This window comes from Peromyscus leucopus, chromosome 1 (assembly GCF_004664715.2).
Source record: "Peromyscus leucopus breed LL Stock chromosome 1, UCI_PerLeu_2.1, whole genome shotgun sequence".
NCBI classification, from domain to species: Eukaryota; Metazoa; Chordata; class Mammalia; order Rodentia; family Cricetidae; genus Peromyscus; species Peromyscus leucopus.
The window spans coordinates 84,790,260-84,807,519 of record NC_051063.1 but is presented as its reverse complement, the minus strand read 5'-3'; the positions used below and the strand labels follow the sequence as shown (position 1 = coordinate 84,807,519).

The window sequence follows — 17,260 nt, the reverse complement described above, 5'->3', positions numbered from 1 at the left end:
TTCTCCCAAGCCTCCTAGGCCGGCCTCAAACTCGGGATCCTACTGCCTCTTCCTCCTTCAGCAAATCCTACCGGCGTGCTCCACCACAACCGGCTGAGTATAACTTGGGCCTGAGCTGGGGCTCACAAGGCCACAGGCAAACAGCTTTTTCATGAATTCATAACACGAACGTTGGGCGCCAGGACTTTACAACCCTCTTCTGGCCTCCTTGGGTACAAGGAGCACCATACAGGCAAGCATTCATACACATACATATATACTCTATATTCTGACCTAATACACACATGTAATACATGTGTAGCACAAAGATGCTTTCATGACACAATACTGACCGACTCTTGCTTCTGTGGTGTGTTCTGATTATTTCCTTTTCTAGTTTGTTTTCAAGTGTCAGTTATGACCCTCCAAGGAGAAATAACACACAGTTTGGAAAATCTCAAGGCCAGGCTTGAAGCTTCCCTATGTGTTAGACATGTTAAGTAATTTCCAGTTGCCATACCATTTCATCTTCCCAGATACCCATAAACGGGGTGTGTCTGCTGTCTCTATTTCATAGGTGAGGAAATAAACTTAGAAATAAAGCAATTTGCCAGGTATGGTGGCACAGTCTTATAATCCGAGCACTTGGAAGACTAACGCAGGACTTCAAGTTCCAGGTTACAGAGACTACCTTCAAAAAAGAAGAAGAAAGAAGGAGGAGGAGGAGGAGGAGGAGGAGGAGAAGGAGAAGGAGAAGAAGAAGAACAGCAGACAACTACTTCATATAAGCCCCTATTGTGTGACAAGAACAGGGACAGGAACCGAACATTCCATTTGTTCCCCTGGTCCCCAGCTTCCTTTCACATAGAAAGGCATCTACTTTCTGGCCAGTAGCCTGTAAGCAGAAATGATGCAAGGAGGTTCAGGCAGACGGGATTCTTCAGGTCTAAGCAATGGATTGGTTAGTGTCACGGCTGCCATCTAATCATCTGCTGGGGTGAACCAAGGTAATAACCAAGACAACACAGACAGTGCAGTACAAGCCAGTAGAATCTGCATGCCCTGGTCTCTGTGGGGCTTCACCTGCAGACTACTATAGAACACACAAGCAGTAAATTTTGTCAGATTATGTCAAACTTCCTCAGTAATACTACAGTAACTTCAGGCTTCTTGAGTGTGGTGCTCTCACAAGGGCTTTACCTACTTCCAATCTCACACTGCACAGGAGTGATCACACACAAACACAGTGTAGACATTCAATGTACCTGCTTAAAATCATTTACCAGGGCTGGGGACATGGTTCAATGGTATATAGTCCTCACCTTGCATGTGCAAGCCACTGGGTACAATCCCTAGTACTCCCCTCCCCCATTATAGATCCTGTTCACTACAGACTCACATCTAAACTCAAGAAGGCACACAAGACTCTTCTGGACCTAAACTCAGCTTCTGTCATCCTCCTCCTCTCTTTTCATTTCAGTTGCTCAGGCATATTAATGTACTAAAGTATTCTCCAAGATGCCATGGCCTTACCTGTCTCTACAGCTTTACTTTACTGTTAGCATTGCTAGGAATGCCTCCCCTTCCTGATCCTCTGATCTTGTTTCTTCAGCCCTAACTCAGATTTTCTCCTCACAGGATTCCTTGCTGCTGACCCGCTGGCACCTGCTTTGATATTATTGAGTCTTTGGAGCATTGATTTTACAAACCGTCTAATTGTTACTGTGTCGAGTATTTCTACCATGCTATAAGGTCCTTGGAGAACAAGATCTACTGAATCTATTAGGAAAAATACCTGGCAACATATAAGCACCTTTCTCTTCCTGAAACACCAAGTATTCAACCACTACAGAGCCTGTCAACTAGAACAGTGAGCTACATATAATTCCCTTGAACACAATGGTGAGAGAAAAACATTTTTGAGGCCAAGATTTTCTAGCTTACAAGATTGGTTTTGAGTTTCAGAAGTCCCCTATGAATGATACACATTCCATCTGGGAAAGTCAGTCCCTTGCTCATATATTTCTAACTGGAAAACTACAAAATCTGTTTCTTCTTAAGGAGAAATTATCTTGCATCTGTTTGGAAACCTTAAGCACTGTTAGAGTCTTATTTTGTTAAACTGCTGTGGCATCAAAATCTCTTCTATTTACTCAGATTTTGACAAGTACTAAATGCAGGGTCCTTCTAAATTTGTACGGAGCCAAGTACTGTGTGCAAATAGTAAATATGCAAATAAGAAGGGGAGGGGCTTAGGATGAGTTACTTACTGGTCGGGGGCACAGGATGGGACATTTCCTTACAAATGGGGAAAAGGCAACTGGAAAGGTTTTCACCTGTTGCATAACTTTATTAGCATTTTCTGCTGGGTCAAGCAGTGCCGGAGCACTGGATACTTCAAAAACAAATTCTCTGATAAATTAAGCAACTCTATTTCTTAGCTAAGGAAGAGTTCAAAGTGACAGTTAAGTCTCCAATTAATGTTTTTGTCTGATTTGAAACTGCCACAAAAGTTCAAGTTTCCAAAATCTCAAAAAGACTTATTTTTAATTCATTTATTGACTTCGCGGTGGTCAGAGGACAACTTCTAGAGTTGCCTCTCTCCTTCTACCACAAGCTGGCAAGTGCTTTACCCACTTGGCCATCTCAGTAAGCCCCAAGCTTTCTCCCAGAATGAAAAGATTCTGGATGAAGTGAGAAGACCGTAGTAAATGGTGCTGGAAATCAAGACATATTGATCCAATGGCAATTTCCCCAAGAACAGAAGGAAATGAACAAGTGTCTCTAGCCTCGAAAAGTCTTGCTGTAGAGCAAAGGCAACCACTACAACTCCCCTGCATCCTCTTTCAGATTTATCCAGGCTCACCAGCTGTCACCTCTATATAATGACTGCCTAGAGAATATAGCCTATTTCAGACATGCAATCTCTACCCTCAAAAGGTGGTCTTGGGATTTTTACATCCAAGAAAAAGGGCACATTGCCTGGTTTGGAATCCAAGAAAATTAAAATCTGCTCAAAGGATACTTGCTTAGAATAGATCTTAGTAGAAATTAAAATTTTTAATCCCCCAAAAAAACTATAGCCTGGAGTCTTTTCCCTTTCCTAGCCTGCCTTAATACAAGTCACAACCTTTCAGGAGACAGAACAGTATGAATGACAAAATCAAAATTATATGAAAATGGACACAGAGCACTAGCTCTCACCTCAGTTGGGAAACACCTGAGTTTCTCATTATGAAATCACACAGAGGGCTGGGGACATAGCTCAGTGGTAGGGTTCTTGTGTGACAGCTTAGCTGTTAAGTGCATGTGATAACTAATCTTGCTTGTCAACTTGACAAACCTGGAAGAAGGAAGCTCAGTTGAGGAATTGCCTCTATCAAATTGACCTGTGGCATTTTCTTGATTACTAGTTCATGTGGGAGGGCCCAGCTCACTAGGGGCGGTGCCACTCTTGGGCAAGTTGGCCTGGTCTGTACAAGAAAGGTAACTGAGCAAGCCAGTACACGTCATTTCTCCAGGGGTTCCTGCCTTGGCTTCCCTGGATGTCAGACATAAAGAGTAAGATTAAATAAGCCCTTTCCTCCTCAAATTGGTTATGGTCAGTGCTTAATTACAGCAACAGAAAGCAAACTAGACCATACCCTTGCTGTCAAGCCTGAAAAAGACAACTGATTCCCACAAATTGTCCTGACTTTAACATACTTTGGCACATGAATATACCACACACACACACACACACACCAAACAAATAAAATGTAAACTTTTTTAAAAGAACAAGATCATTTGCAAAATACCAACCAACCACCACAGGCAGCTAATAAAATATGATAGTGTTAAAACATCAGGAAAAAGTCAAGGGACTATGGGTAATTGAGGCTTTAAAGCATAAGCAAAACACAAGGAACACAGACTACATGTGGATGCAGCTTACTCAGCTTCTATTGTTTCACAGAAATTTGAGCTTTATATGGGGGTTTTCCTAGGTTAAGGGACAGCACCTCCCACAACAGGCTGATTTCCATCACTACCTCCCTGCCTCTCAAGATCTGTGTGGAATTAGGGCTTTAACACTGTTTCGGCCTTTGACTTGATTTTAGGGCACAAGCTACAGTGTCCCTTTAATGCAGTCACCACCAACAAGTAATGTACAGGTCACCTCTTAAAAGAGGCTGAGTCTAGACTTCTAAAACCTTAAATTTGGCTGCCAGATCCATGGTCAGGCTTTTTCTCCTTCCCCAGGTCCTAAACTTTTACCTTAGGGAGTCCCAACATCAGAGGGACTGAGCAATCCTGAGAGTGAGGGACCTGCTAAAAGTGAGGAGAAAATGACAATATTCACTGTTTCATTGTTAAAAATAAATAAATAAATAAAGGTACCACTTACTAACATCTGTAATATTTAAAATTCTACACAATGCATCCATGGGATTTGGGCAATATCTTTATTTTAAATTCTACACAATCTATCTATGGGTATTTCTGTCAGATTTGTCAGTCTGCTTGAGTCAGACAAGTTTTTAAATCTGCACAAACTTGGACCTGCCAATTCCACAAAGACACCATGACGTAAGGTGTGGCTCTGCACTACACTTACTCAGTATCTGAAGTTACAAGGCAGCCATTCCTATCCCACCCTTATTCTTTTATATGCCCATTACCAATGACCACCTGGTATTTTTCTTAAAAGCTTTAAAAAAAAAATTAGACCTACTGGGCATAGTAGCATGAGAGACAGAGCAAGTGGATCTCTGTGAATTTGAAGCCAGGATGGTCTATCTATATAGTGAGTTCCAAGCCAGCTAAAATATGCCTTCTATTATTCCACAGAAATTCGAACTTTATTTGATAGTTTTATTGGGGTTGTGGCATAGCACCTCTGTGTCTTAAGGGGGGGGGGGAATTTTTGACTATTCTTAGTACCATGTAGTCACAAGTGTGACATGTTAGTTCCATTTTCACACTACACATTAAAAAGTAGAACTGAAAGCATTCACCATGTACTCCCCAGAATCATCAACAGTACATGTACATATACATACGACCAGGGCCCTGGAGATGAACTTCCTTGCCTGGAATTATGAGAACAAGTAAGGTAGGGCTTTAACACTGTTTCGACGTTTGACTTGATTTTAGGGCACAAGTTACAGTGTCCCTTTAATGCAGTCACCACCAACAAGTAATGTACAGGTCACCTCTTAAAAGAGGCTGAGTCTAGACTTCCAAAACCTTAGCAGAGAAGGTGCTTGCCTCCAAGCCCAATGATCAGAGTTCAATCCCTGTAACTCCCAAGGGTGGGAAGAAACAACCAGTTTCCTCAAGTTGTCTTCTGACCTTCACACATGTACCCTGCCCTGAGCACACACAAAAACCATTTTGAAAAAATATTTTAACTAAAAAAAGTATAGCCAAAGCTACACTTAAAAACCAGTAAATTGGGGGCTGGAGAGATGGCTCAGAGGTTAAGAGCACTGACTGCTCTTCCAGAGGTCCTGAGTTCAATTCCCAGCACCCACATGGTGGCTCACAACCATCTGTAATGAGATCTGGCACCCTCTCCTGTCTACATAATAAATAAATAAATCTTTAAAAAAAAAAAAACAGTAAATTAATCCTAATCCTTTGCATCCCAGTTAAAAAAAGCACAGAGGGATGTGACTGCATAAAGACACAGCAACTAGTAGCAGAGTACAGACAGAGCAAAGGACACTATGTACATCAGTGGTCTCCTAGGACAGACTCTGCAGGAGTCTTAGGGACCTGGACTCAGTTCACCAATAAGTGAGCCTGAAGCAGGCCTGGGCTTTTCACTTTTCCCTACAAACAACAGGCACAACATGGTACTTAGCAGCTGATCTTCTCAGATAATCTGGACTGGCTAAAACAAATCTGTTTCCATCCAAAGTCTCAAGAAGGCTTGTCCAACTCACTGAACTTCAAGGCATATGGCCAAAGATAAAAATGTCTCCTGGATCAGCGTCCCAATTTTAGACCCAACAATATCTTCCACCTTTGTCCCCACTGCTAGACTCACACAGACTCTATAGCAATGGTTCTCAACCCATGGGTTGAGACCCCTTTTTGGGGAGTTGGGGGGTTGGGGGAGAGTGTCAAACGACCCTTTCACAGGGGTCACCTAAAACTATCCTGTATATCAGATATTTACATTATGATTCATAATAGTAGCAAAATTATAAAGTAGCAAGGAAAACAATTTTATGGTTGGGGGCCACCACAACATGAGGAACAATATTAAAGGGTCTCATCATTAGGAAGGTTGAGAACCACTGCTCTATAGGATTTCAGGGGAAGATTTTCCATATCTAATTTTTAGGACAGCTTTGGAAACAAGTTGGAAGTTTCCATTAGAGTCACTCATGTATTTATTTCTCAGATACCCAGAGGACAGGTTTTATTTTCAAGTGATAGATAACTACTGACCTAGCAATGCTTTACAGACTCAATTATAGGAGATAGAATAATATAGCCCCTTCTTAGGAGCTGCAATCCAGGTAAGATTAGCTACATATGTCATATAGCAATAATAATAATAATAATAATAATAATAATAAAGCTTTTTATATGACACATGTATCATGTTATTCGAATGCACTAACAATCATTACAACTATTTACTGTGATGAATTCCACTTGACACATATAGACCTGAGTCTTGGAGATGTGGCTCACCCAAATTCCAAGTGACAAGTGAAGTTCAGATTTACAACCAGAGCGCTAACTCTAGATTTGTGCTTTTAACCAATGATTATGTATATCCAAACATTTATCTTATTAAAAAGTAACATGGAGGCCGGGCGGTGGTGGCACACGCCTTTAATCCCAGCACTCGGGAGGCAGAGGCAGGCGGATCTCTGTGAGTTCGAGGCCAGCCTGGTCTCCAAAGTGAGTTCCAGGAAAGGCACAAAGCTACACAGAAAAACCCTGTCTCAAAAAACCAAAAAAAAAAGTAACATGGAACACATGCCTTTAATCCTATCACATGGGAAGAAGAGGCAGGCGGATCTCTGAGTTCAAGGCTAGCCTCATCTAAATAGTAAGCTCCAGGCAACCCAGGACTATATAGTGAGACTTTGTCTCAAATACATAAATAAATAAATAAACAAACAAATGTAATTAAGAGTAAGATGAAGGCTGTACCAACAAGTCACCTTGTTTCCGACATTGGGAGGTCTAGCATGAGTGCATCTGTGAAGTTCAGGAATATAGCACACTCTAGGAATGCTTTTCATACTATACTGAGTCTGCTTCTTATAATCCCAAACAAAGAATAGCTAGCATTACTCCAGAATTACTTAGCCTACAAAATGGGAGATCAAAGCCAGGTATGCTGGATCATATCTGTAATCCCAGCACTGGAGAGGATGAAGCAGGAAGATTGTTCTGTATTATTCTGATTGAGGCTTGACAGCCTGGACTACATAGTGAGTCTCAGGCTAGCCTGAGATACAGTTTGAAATTCTGTTTCAGAAAACAAGAAAAACACACAAATGGATAATTAAAGTGGAATAATAATAATAACAACAATAATAAATGGCTATCTCTGGTTTCTTCCAGTTTTTCAAACCCTTGAAATTTCCTGACATATCTTTCATTATGGGGGGGAAAGACACCTTGGATCACACCTGAATTTACAGGGTGATTTCAGGGTAGACCCTCAGAGGTTTCAAGGGAGGACTAGTCAAGCCAGGAAAACTTAAGCATGAAATCTCATTCTAGGTCCTATTTTCTCAGAGATGGGCAGTGGGAGACAAGAATTCAACCACCAAGAGCCAATAACCATGCATATATAATGAAATCTCAAAACCCAGAGTAATGTCTCTAACCATGCCCAGCTAGGAAACACACACACAAACACACCACCACCACCACCAACAACAACAACAACAACTACGAAGCACAATCAATCAATAAGGACTGAGAATTTTCAAGTTGGTGAGCACAGACACTTGCTGGAAGGGCGGTGTGACTGGTCTGCCTGGATCCCAAGGAATTAGAATTCCCCTAGGAACCTTAAAGGGGGTAATATCTGAAGCTCCAAGGGCAGCCAGAGGGAAAACTTTCAGGTAAAAAAAGAAACTTGTTCTAGGGAAGATTACAACCCTTCATTTGACTAGAGTGTGAAAACAGTGAGGAGGGGACCACAACTTGTTTAGTTATGCATATCTCTGGCCTTCTTTTTAATTAAAGTTTACCCTCAAATCAGGACCAATTGAATGGGGGTTGCAGGAGGGCAGGTGGTGTGAGGTTGCTGGATCTTTTTCACTCTCTCAAATGTGGCTACACTGAATAAATAAATATCCTGTTTGTTTGTGTATTTCATTTTGCTTTTCACTATTAATTTTGATCATTTAGTTTATTAGCTCGTTGGGGCACAGGGTATGATTAAGTCCATAAAGGCAGCACACATCTGGAGAGCAATAGATAGTGCACTTTCAAGTCATCTATTGCCCGCTACATCAATGTGGCTGCTCTGGAACAACGGGGCTCAAGTCATCCTTCTGCCTCAGTCTCCTAAGAGAACTACATACATAGACCAAAAGCATCTGCCTTCTTTTTGGAGGGTTGAGGGAAAGCATGGGTTCAACCCAAGGCTTTATATGAGTAAGCATATACAAGCTACATTCCCAGCCAAAGTAAGGCAGAATAGAAACACAATAAACATTAAAGGAATATGGAAAGGAAAAGAGCCCCCCAAGCCCCTGGATTGAGAAAATCAAAATTAAGTAGCTGGACTTGGTGGCACTTGCCTGGAATCCTAGTACTCCAGAGGCAAAGGTAGAGCCAGGAGCATCTCTATGAGAGTTTGAGGCCAGCCTGATCTACACAGTGAGTTCCAAGGACACCCAGTGCTATGTAGAGAGAACCTGTCTCAAAAAAACCAAAATAATAATAAATATCTCACAAACCATATTAAAGTAAAAATATGTCTTATTATATGTATTGTATATCACATGTGTGCCTGTGGGGGTCAGAAGGAGGCAGAGGAGCCCCGAAATTGAAGTTAAAGACAGTTGTGAGCTGCCATATGGATGCTGGGAACTGAACCTTGGTCCTCTGTAAAAGCAACAAGTGCTCTGGACTACTGTGCCACCTCTCCAGCACTGACTGTTTTTTTTTTAACCTGTTTTGTTGTTGTTGCTTAATTTGTTTAAGTTTATAGGTGTTTTGCCTGTATGCATGTATGAGCACATGTGTGCCTAGTGCCCAAAGAGGCAAAAGAAGGGATCAGATCACCTGGAAATGGAGTTACAAACAGTTGTTAAGATGCTAGGAATCGAACCTGGGTCCTCCAGAAGAGCAACAAGTGCCCTTTAACTGCAAGCTTGGCTAGGAATAAGTATACCCAAACATTCTTATTTAATTTTTAAATTTTTTGAACAATGTAATTTCAAAACCACTAAAACTATATATACAGCTACTGCTGACACTTTGGGGAGACTCTCAAAAAGTCCCTGGTCACACTTGTGTGTATATATATCATCTTTTCCCCAAACACCTCTTCCCTCTTCAATGCCAATTCTTGAGTCTATATTAAATTCTTTGTTAATAATCTAGATCTGCTTCATACAAACTTGTCCTGAAATTCTTTTCTACAGCACTTGGTTTCACCTGACCAGAGACTCCTGAAAAGAACCTCTCTGGATGCTACAGGGCTATAGCTACTGCTCCTGCTGCCATTGGCTGTTACAGACTTTATAAAAACAAAAACAAAAATAAAAATCAAAATAAATAAATAAATTGAAATCCTACCAGGCAGTGGTCGTAGTGGTGGTGGTGCACACCTTTTTAATCCCAGCACTTGGGAGGCAGAGGCAGGCAGATTTCTGAGTTCGAGGCCAGCCTGGTCTACAAATCGAGATCCAGGACAGCCAGAGCTGTTCCACAGACAAACCCTATATCAAAAAAACAAAGAGGAGGAGAAGGAATCCTAATTATCATACACTGCTTGAGTTCTATGAATCATGCTAGCATAATGTGAAACCTGACAGGGGAGTGGCTGTGGGAACCTCTGAACTTGTAGTCTAAAAGAAGTTAGGACAACTTGGGAATACCCACAGCTAGCATCTAAGTGGCACAATCTTGTAAGACTGAATCATTGGCATGTGGGGTCTGTGCTAATTCCAGACAGTATCAGAACTGAGTTGCTGGACACTCAATCACTGCCAGAAAACTGTTGGAACAATGTAGTTAGTAACCTAAGAAACAAATGCACGCATTAAAACCAACTTCACCAAAGCTCACAAGACACTTTACTGCTTGATGTAATCACAGAATCTATGCCTGTCATAAGTTCAAGAGTACTGTTTGCCATTTTCAATACTAGGAAATCAGGTCCTTCAGTCAGATCCACAAGTACCCTGTAGAAAAAAAATCTTTTAGAAGAAAAACTAGGGCTGGAGACATGGCTCAGTAGTTTAAGAGCATATACTGTTCTTCCACAGTACCTAAGTTCATTTCCAACACCCACATTGGGCTACTCACAACTGCCTGTAACACCAGCTCCAGGGATGCTCTCTTCACGCACTCATACACACATACACACACACACAAACACACACACACACACACACACACACACACACACACACACACATACAATTACACAGACACACATACAAAAATGAAAATAAACCATAGGGGTAAAAACACTAAAGAACTATTTGGACCTGCCAAAGAAAACACAGATGTTGTAGAAATACAGAGTTTAAAATGATTTTCTTCAATAGCTTTGGCTGTTATTTCACATTTGTAGTTGTTCCCAAAAGGTCAGTCAGGAGTTATCTCAAGCATTCACAAGGAACTGTTGCCACCTCCACAGCAATGCTGTTAAATAACAATAACCACCACCTAGTGTCTTTTTCATTATGCACTTTATCCAGACTAATGAGTCCAAGGACATTATTATATTTCTCATCTCACCAGCTTCTGATTTGTGAATTCAAGTTTTAAATAATAAAAATCTTTTTAAAAAATATATCAAGTCCTAAATGACAAAAAGAAAAAAAAAATAGTGGAAAAAAAATGACTCCAGCAGCCATAAGCAGCCCATCACAAATGCCCAATCAACTGCAGACTAGTATAGTCACACCATCCACAGCATCCCTATACTCTTCTCCACAGCAGAAACACACGTTCTCATGGAGACCAGGTCCCCAGCCCTCCTAGTGAGTGATGCTCCCTGGAGTTAGACAAGTCTCTTCCCACTATCCATACCTTTCCAGGATATCCCCACTTACAACTCTGGCTACTTCACCCACCTCAACTGAACTATACTCAATGCCTCCAGAAAAGTTGAGGATGACCCTGAACTTCTGATCCTCCTGCCTCGACCTAAGTTGAGTACTGAAGAGTATAGAACTACAAGTGTGGAACATGAAACCAGTACAGATGTTTTTGTTTTGTTTGGAACAGAGTCATGCTATAGAGCTCTGCCTCCAGGCTGGATCAAATTTGTAACAATCCTGCCTCAGCCCCCTGAGCATGGGGACTACAAGTATGTGATACTGTGTCTGGTTAAAGCAAATGTCCAGCTGAAGCCAGCACTTCTTAACAAGAAACGATGGCTTGTGTAAATACTATGGCTATTTACATCAAACTGTTGTCAATAAGGATGCTTGGGCTTTCCTACTTGGATTCTTCAGCAGGTCACTAGGAATACAACCATATACAATTCAGCATTTTGCACAGCTATTATTAAACCATGCCCACTAGTTATCTAAGAGCTTAGAAGCAAGGCATGGTGATACCATACAATTCCAACATCACTTAGGAGGGTGAGAGAGAAGATCTTTGAGTTTGAGGCCAGCCTGGGCTACATATGAAGACCCTGTTTCAGTAAACTGAAAGAATTCAGGGTGCTGAAGTCTCCACTCCTACTGGAATATAATTTGGTGCCTTGAGAACACACTCTGAGGAAACTCCAGCTTTCCATTTGCACACCCACACCCTCTGCTACAGTAGGGTACTCTCATTTCACTACTGAATCCTGCTTCATATATGCCACATTATAAGGCATTCTTGAAGAAAGAGTTAAGAACTGGTAACAAGGGGCTGGAAAGTTGGCTCACTGGTTGAGAGCACTTGGTTCTCTTGCAGAGGACCCAGGTTTGGTTCCCAGAACCCATATAATGGCTCACAATGGGCTGAAACTCCAATCCCAAGAGATCTGACAACCTCTTCTGGCCTCCTCAGACACAAGGCATGGAGGTAGTACACATACACACATGTAGGCAAGGCATTCGTATGCATAAAATAATAAATCTTTTTTTTTTAAAAAAAAGAATTGGTAACTAAATGCCTATAAGGACCTAAAAGAAACTGTGAAGCCAACTAAGACCAGAGTGGGTGAATTCTGCTTCCCATTCCTTGCTCTAATTTTCTCAATTTCTGTTTTCCAACTAAAATCATTGCTTTTCACTTATTTCATCCTCAGACCATGAAATCGCATATGGAAGCCCAACAGTCTCATAGGAACTTTTTGTAAAATGAAACTTTGGGGCAAGGAAAAAAAAAAAGAGCAAAATGCCCACATGCTCCTGCTCCAGGGGATCTCCTCAAACCTCAGCTAGGGAAAAAAAGCAGGGAGGGGCATTGTGGTAGCCAGGTGGTGCATGCTTTTTTTTTTTAATCTCAGTATTCAGGAGGCAGGAGGCAGAAGCAGGCAGATAGATCCCTGTAAGTTCCAGGACAGCCTGGGGTGCACAGAGATCCAGGCCAAGCCAGAGCTACACCAGATACTCTAAGGTTTTGCAGGGGTCTGACTTTTTCTTTCATCTTCCCAGACTAGATGAAGTAGAATTAACTGCATTCAATACAGTAAATGCTCTGACAACTACAACAAGGGGCAGATCTCTCCAACACACTGTCTCCTGGATTGACAGGCAGAAAGACCAACAACGGCTACAAGATGCTAAATAGCCCCTGAAAATGAAGTCCTGCCCTCCTGCAGAGTACTGTCAGAGATCTGCCAGTCATCAGAGCTGATCTAGATCTAACAGTCTCAGTGACAGCATTATTTCCAGTCAACAGGTCCTGAGGTTGAATGCTTCAGCAATGTGCAGCAGGACGGAAAGGGAACATGATGATGCTTACCAATGACGCTTACGCTGCTGTACAATGTAGGCTCCTGTGCTATCTATATCTCAGCCCCCAAACCCAACAATTCAACTCACAACTTAAAGATGTGGGCAAGGCCAAACTCTCAAGGAAGTAGAAGTCATCATCCACATGTTCCAATGTATGGTGTTTAAATAAGGTCGCATTTGCATATATCTTACAGACTGGACATTTTTCCCTCTTTCGACATAGCATAATTCCAAAGAATCAGTTTGCATCACTTTTTGGTGTTACTCTCACTCAAATCTCCTTTTTGGCCCCCAAAGAAATAAAACCTTTCATTGTCAGAAAAAGAAGTACAAGAACTAGTGATACTAGATGTGAACTAAGGGACAATCGACTAAAGTCAATCGACCTGGTCTGTTGTGGGAAGCGCTAAGAACACTGTTCCAACATTAGGAAGAACTGATCCTGGTACATTGGTCTGAACATCTGTAAACAGACACAAAGAGTAATTGTAAGTTATCAAGAGTTAGAGAAATGGTAGTCACCACATAATTACCATTGTTTCAATCTGAGTTACTACTTCTTCACCTCGAAACAACTGGCAGCCAGTGTACAATTAACTCTCCTCACCACAGAACACGTATCAAGACAGTAGTAAAATCAGATTAACTTTAAGCCATCTAAGGCAATGCAAAACAACTTACTCACAAATTCAAAGGCAAGTGGCACCAGCTGTTTTTTAGGTTTTCACCTTTCACTGGAATGTGTCTAAAAGCCCCCCAAACCTTAAGAAACAAATTGACTGGCACCATAGGTCAAAAGGCCAACTCAGCTCCAAGACTCCAAATTCACTTAGATTTGGATTCATTTCCCAAACACAATTACTGGTCAATGTAGGGATTAAAGGCTTCTCCCAGTGTTCACGTCCCTTCCTACCCATCTCTATCCCCTTCCAAAGCGTAGACTCCAACTGAGCAGGTGGCGCACACCTTTAATCCCAGCACTTGGGAAGCAGAGGCAGGCGGATCTTTGTGAGGTCGAGGCCAGCCTGGACTACAGAGCAGAGTGAGTTCCAGGAAAGGTGCCAGCCAAAGCTACACAGAGAAACCCTGTCTCGAAAAACAACAACAAAAAAACAAAAAGGTAGACTCCAAAGTGGTTGATGAAATGTCAGCCTAGACAATATTTTCATACTTGAGTTGTAATAAACCATTGAAATGAAGAGAAACAGTAGACTGCTTACTACCAAATGAGCACTGCATGCCGGCAGTCGGACATGGAAGTCAGGGGCAAGATCTTCAACCTGGCCTAAGTCATAGAGATGTACAGGCCTCTCTCATCTGCCACGTCCTCACAGTTCACATTAGTCACCTACTTACAAACGAAGATTTGCTGTTAGCATTCCGATAACAAGCTGTGTACCTTCCTTACCCCAGGACAACACAGAAAGCTCTCTCTACCCAAGTTAGTTCTGAGGAGCCACCTGCAGGTAGTATTACAGTACTAGAACCTAAACCAAGTCCACCGTTTCTGATTTGCCTTTACCGACATCAAAAGGTTTTATTCAGCATTTATAAGACTGAGTTTACTACAGCCTAAGCAACATTTATGTCTCTCAACTGCCTAGCTCAAAAGACTGATTAACACTCCCCTCATTTTTGTGAAGTTGAGAAGGAAAAAAATACTCATTTTCCATTTTAGCCTACTGTGATACAGCTCAAGAGGGCTAAATCAAGGTGATATCTTAAGCCTCTCAAGTGGACAATCTGTCCAAGATAAGGTTAAATTGAAGATGAATGCCCCCAAATGAAGGCAAAAGTACGTTACATCCCTGAGCTATATATGCCAACCCAAAGATGGTGACACAGTGGAAATAGGCCCCACAATGGTCTTTATCTAATGTGATCCTGAGTGAACTTTTAGCACCAACCTACCTCTCGGAATATTATTACTCACCAGGAGGCCCAGGCAAGAGCGGAACTATTGCAACACAAATCCTGCCTCCCCACAAAAAAAAAAAAAAAAATTGAAACTTAGCTCCGGATGGTCATTTGTAGATCAACATATTATTAACACATGCCCAATCCTTCAACCTTGAGTTCACACAGAGATGGAAGAGGTCAATACCAGCACACATTCAGAGTACTTATTATGCAATTTTAAATAGCAACATATACAGCAAAATATTTGATGGGAACAGGTGTGCCCTCAATTAAACATCCTGCTTATTCCTAAACACATAGCCCAAGTGACCACTGCTGCACCTCTCGACTGCTCTCAGCTGGGTGAGCTGCCTTTGTTTTTAATTACAATAGTCCAGCAGAACCTGCAAAAATAATGATAAAGGCCCTAGGAAAGGCAACAGAATTAGCCAAAAAATAGTTTTTCTATTTCTTCCTCCTCCTTACTCATATTTTGTCTACCTGAGTCCCAACTCCGCTTCTCTGACCCTACTTCATTCAACCTTTTACTCACTAAACTTACACTCCACCCCCACTCTCTTCTCCCCAGTCCCTAAAACTTGCCAAGTTCATTCCAGCAAGTTTCTGCACAAGCTGTTCCCTACACCTCCAAGAGTCCTCCCTTCATCTCTGCATGGCTGGCTCCTTTGCACTTAAAAGTGTTTCTGTTTAAGTGTCACTTGACAGGAAGGTTTCCCTTCACAATTGCATCCCAGTCACACTTTCTATCCCATCACTCACTTCCTTCAGCATTTCATCAAAATCAGATTTGCTTATTTATTATCTCTGTCCCCACCTCCCACTCTGATAAACTTCATGAGAGTAGACCCTTTGCTTGTGTTCATCTTTGTACACCCAGCATCTGAAACACTGACTAGTACTTAATAGCCAGTCTTAAATGGATGAATTTTGGACTTTTCATTCAATGGCAAACTAGGTTCCAAATGAATTAAAGTGCAACTAGAGGTAATTCTTTTATTCCTGTAAACCATCTAAACACTATAACTGCACAATCAAGGCATTAAGTATTCTGTTTTATCAGGCCTGAAGGCCCTCAAATACGATGGGACTCTCTTCCCAGAATCAGAAGAACATCTGTTATGATAATCCTAGTGATACTACACATCAAATTCAGTGACAGAGCAAAATGTATGCACTTTCTAGTCAAAAATTTAGCACTATTTCTTAAAGCATAAAGTTTCTTATAAGACAGTTCCATAATCAACAGGATTTTTTTTAAATGTATCAAGTGTAAAATAAGAATCACTAACACTTTACTCTGAGATCCCTATGAGAGGCTAGAAGAGGCACTACTTACTCGGTGGTTTTTTATTTGTTTTTTAAACAATATAAATATAAACAATAAATCTTTCCAATTATTCTTTCTTTCTTCAAACATTTCCATACCATTATGGATTTGCATTCTGCTAAAAACAAAACTATACATCACACTGTCTCCTATAAAACCACCTATACACAAAGCATTAGTTAAATAAGATAAAAATCAGTACAAGTCCATTGTCACTAAAGACAAGTGTGCCAGACACACAGATCGAGAAGGAGATAAAAGAGCTATTGTCCAATTGTAGAAACAAAAAAAGTAATATGGGGTTTTCTGTTCTCAGAAGTGCATCATGAAGTGTGGGTGGAGAGAAACACAGAAATCCAGAATTAGCCTAACATCAAATCATTTTTGGAAAGAGTTGACAACATGTAAATTCCTCACACATAAAGTATTTAGAGCGAGAGACCTTGATTCCTGGGCTATGATGCCATTTATGAATCCTTGCAAGAGCTCTGGAATTCCAGTATTCATAAAAGAAAATGCTCATTATAATCAGGAGCCAGGCGGCGTTGTGAGGTACTCCCCAATGTGACACAGACCATAACTGAAGTACTACAAAGCTTGCAGTTAGGAGCTGGGATAGAGGCTGAACACAAAATTCAAAAGAGGTAACCACAGCACTAAGTGCCACAAAGGGGAGAGGGTGACCACGACTGTCACCCAACCACAGAGAATTAAAGTAGACCCATGGGTGTGTATAGGGGAGGATAAGAGGTGGGAATGGAAAAAACAATACATGTGTCACCCCGTCCCACTTCCTAGACAGGATATAGGCAAAGCCTCCAACCCCATTTACCTCAGACACAGATGGTTATCGTTTGTTGCAAAGGTGCATAGAAAGGCCTTCAGGTCTGAGCCCCTTAATTCCAGGGCTGTTAACGATTACAGAGAA

At 41.4% G+C, this 17,260-nt stretch overlaps 1 protein-coding gene across 3 annotated transcripts in view; it reads right to left on the bottom strand.

Annotated features, from left to right (window-relative positions):
- Positions 1-17,260, bottom strand: part of Dcun1d3 (defective in cullin neddylation 1 domain containing 3) — a 45,554-nt gene that overhangs the window by 27,154 nt on the left and 1,140 nt on the right. The gene's annotated exons all lie outside the window — the stretch shown is intronic.